Below are 4,330 nucleotides of genomic sequence, written 5' to 3' on the forward strand. Positions count from 1 at the left end.
ATTATTTCCGTCAACCCTTTGAGGATTAAAAATTATATTCCATCGACCCTTTGATGACGACATTCATTATCTTCCATCAACCCTTTGATGATGATATTCCCCAACAGTCCCTCAGTGGAAACAAAACAAAGCCCTACAAAATATACAAGTACCCAATTGCATTCCCACACGTATTAATTCATGCATAATTTTCCTGCCTAAACAGGAATTTCATCAAACACAGTCATATCAATCACCAACATCCCCATGCATAGCACTCCCACAAAATGGGAATTTCATCAAAAAATGAACAAAATAATTCGCATTCCTACATGCATATCCAAGAATCCCCAGCAATTTCATACTGCATACATCTCATGCATCATTCCACTCATGTCATACAAAACATCAAACATAAAATATCAGGATCCAGGGTCATTCATATGTATCCCGGACTTTCCTCATTTAATTCAATGGAGTTATTACCCTGCATGTGCTTGTGGAATCATTTCTCAGCAAGTCATTCTTCAACTTTATGGTTGATAGTGATATTCCCCAGCATCTTTTCTATCATTGCTCCCCAAGCAGAGGTTACCCTAAAAAGTCTCTTATGAGTTTCTCCCCTGTAGAGCTTTTCCAGCATATTTCCTCCAAAGGGAGTCTTTTCTAAAATATTTCCCCCAACAGACGAACATTTGAGCTATTGCTTTATTTATCTGAAGAATCTCATTTGTCTGCTTGAGATACTGCTTCATCAATTTGAAGAATCTCATTTATCTGTTTGAGATACTGCTTCATTTATCTGAAGAATCTCATTTATCTGTTTGAGATACTGCTTCATTTATCCGAAGAATCTCATTTATCTGTTTGAGATATTGCTTCATTTATCTGAAGAATCTCATTTATCTGTTTGAGATACTGCTTCATTTATCTGAAGAATCTCATTTATATGTTTGAGATACTACTTCATTTATCTGAAGAATCTCATTTATCTGTTTGAGATACTGCTTCATTTATCTGAAGAATCTCATATATCTGCTTGAGATATTGCTTCATCAATTTGAAGAGACTCATTTGTTTTTGAGATACTGCTCTAGTATCCTCGGAGAATCTTAGATATGAGTGAGGTATCATTCCCTTGTTGGAATATCTCGATTATATCATATGGGATACTGCTTCGTTGATCCTCAGAGAATCTCGTGTGTTCAATTCAAGACATTGTTGTAATAATTTTCTGAAAGTCTAAGGTACAATTGAGGTATCATTCCATTGTTGGAATATCTCGATCATGACATCCAAGATATTGTTCGGACTATTCCCAGAGAGTCTTGACTGTTTCATTTCACCTTCTAATAACTTTTCTTACAGTATTTCTCATTGCATTTTCTTTCTGCATCGCATCCTTGCATCTCAAAGGATAAAATTTGGGTCTTTTCGTATTTAATCATCTTCCACCACGAATGTACGAAGACTGTTGTCATTCTTACCTTCTGTTTCAAGATAATTAAATAGGGGCAGCTATCATACCCCAATTTTGTCTGGACCATTTTAAATTTTCATAAATTCGATTTTAATTTTGATTTGCATCAGTTGTACATCATAACATGCATTTCATCATGAATAATACCTAAAATATCAGTCGGAATAAATTCTTGAAAATACAGACAATTTGGTTAAAACATTCCTCAAGCATGTGCAAAATCAGCGGGTTAAAAGTTTCAAAATCAAACTTGAAAACGCCAGTATTATTAATCTACGGTTCGCGTAGTTTAACCTAGTGTGCTCGTTATATTTTTCGACGACTTTTTCAGTGGTATTTTGACCCGCCTGAGCCTTTTTACCGATCAAAATTTATTTCAAAATTAAAAGAAATGTTGTATTTTTCCAATAAGTATATTTCGTGCTGATCATTTTAGTGCCTCCGATTTAATTTTTCGAGCTAATTTTCGCCCGACATTTATTCATTTCCAGTCATTTTATTTTTATTCTTTCGCCAAAATATTCAGAAAATTTAAATAGGAATTTCCATGGCTTTATTTTATTTTTATCACATTTATTTCCAAGGTTGTGAATTTTATTTGATTTAATTGGTTTAAATTATTTTAAATCAATTAAAACATCTAGAAGGGGTAACTTTGCCATTTGTAATTGTTTGTGCTTCTTTGATTCAATCCAAAGCATCGATTCAAATTAATCAACGGTCAACATTTGCTATCCAAGCTCATTTCCATCATCCAATCAAAATCAAAATAATAATAATATTAATAAAAAAATGAATAGAAACAAACTTCCCAATGATGGAGTAACGCGTGGCCGCTAGAGGAAGAGGGTCTAAAACGTTACCCTTTCTACATTTGGATTTTAGGAGATTTGGCCAAAATACATTTTGTGGATTTTCTTTGGTCACTCCAACTACAATAGGCCACGTGTCCTCATTTAGAAGATAAGATTTCCAGCTACACCACTCCCAAGGGACGGAAAATGAATGCTCTCTCTTCTCTCACGAAAAAAGTTGGCCATCATCAAAACAAGCTCCACTAAAAAGGGGATATTTTCACCTACTCTTCACAAAAAAACTCCCTACTGACTGAAACAAAAAAAGAAAGATTATTCCTCTTCTTCACCCACACAAATTCCAATCAACCTTTTCTTCTTTCGTCTTCTCCCACAACAAGTCCGCCATCCACCTTCCACCGCCGTGTCCACTAACACCCTTCCACATCACTGCGCGCTACTCCCAAAAACACCGCCACACCAAACCCTCCTTCGAAACCCACGCCCCATTGCCGCGCCAACACCGTCACAACCATGACTCACCAGCTTTCACAACTTTCCAACCTCATCACCGTCTTCACCTTCTTCTCCCTACGTCGTGCACTATCAGTACAACTTGCGAAACCGCTGCCTCCACTATTTCACAGAAAAACGATCCAACACCATAAACAACCTTCTTCCAAACCCATCATCGACAACCCTCAACAATCTCCAGTCTCTTCTCACACCGCCGCGAGAGTCCTTCAACCTCCGAAAACCTTACACTACACCAAATAAACCATTTCATCCCCTTCTAATGTTGGCGGCAAATCCTCCAATCCGTCTCTTTATCCTCAAGCTTGTCCTTAGCATGTTTGCAAGCAAAGATGGTCTTGCTATAGGCTTCACTTGAAGTTGGTCTAGGCATTATTTTTGTTTTTAAGTGGCGTAAAAAGATGGTATTCACCAAGCGCGCAAACAAATGATGATGTGCAGTTAGCCAACAATGTTGATGTTGGATTTATTTGTGACCCTTAGCAAGATTCTGAAAGAGTTAAAACCTAGAATGGCTTTTAGGAAGGGACCCACACCATACAAGCTAGAGGTACCAACTTATTAATCAGTTGAAGACCTTGAGTCGCTCACGAGATACACATCCATTCAACTCAGCAACAACAACACACTCAGAACAGCAGCGACAAATTGACTGGTTTGGTAATATTTCGATTGATAAATCATATTTAAGTTTATGTTGTTTACGATGCGTTTACATTCGATTCCGGATAGTGATACACTTTGAATTGTCACTTTTATTTTCTTTACATTTCAAGTTTTCATATTTGGAAGTTAATTGAAATGTTGTGGTTCTTGTCAATCGATTTCCAACTCGGTTTGTTGGCTTGTTATTTTGATATTACAAATAAGTTAGTTTTGTTGACTGAGAATCTGTAGGTGATGAACGATTATGATTTATTTCTTTCCATCTTTTGATTTTAGCATTTGTTTTCTTTCTTCTGTGTATTGTATTAAAAGTGTGTTTTTTTTCTTCCACTTTGAATCTCGTTTAGCCATTATAATGGTATTATATAGTTGTCTGATGTATTGGTTTTATAGATGGTCTTGTGTTGAGTTAAAGGTTACTTCTTATTTGGATTAGTGTGTTGTGAATCAAAATGAAAATGTGTGTGTCAGTTAAACATTTTGTTTCACTATTCTATGTTAATTGGAGCGTTGAGACCTCATTGGACATAGTTTCTTTCTATTCTATTTTGTTTTCTTTAAAGTTATTAATTTACGTTTTTTCATGATTATTATAGGTTAATTATTTGAAATAAATATTGGGATTTAATGGTGTGTGTTAAGCCCATTTTATTCATTCATCATGTGTCCCTATTCTTATTAATGCAACTCCCATATATTAAAGAAATTATAGTCGTTGTAAATAAATATAATAGCAATGATCGTTTGGATTTCATTATGATAAATAGAGATTAAAATCTGCGGATCTGAGAATTTCATGCCATTTTTTCCGCCCAAAATTTCAATTCATCAATACGATATTTCACTGTGTTTGGATCCTTACATACGACACATCGAT

The sequence above is a fragment of the Lathyrus oleraceus genome, chromosome 5, assembly GCF_024323335.1.
Source record: "Lathyrus oleraceus cultivar Zhongwan6 chromosome 5, CAAS_Psat_ZW6_1.0, whole genome shotgun sequence".
NCBI classification, from domain to species: domain Eukaryota; kingdom Viridiplantae; phylum Streptophyta; class Magnoliopsida; order Fabales; family Fabaceae; genus Lathyrus; species Lathyrus oleraceus.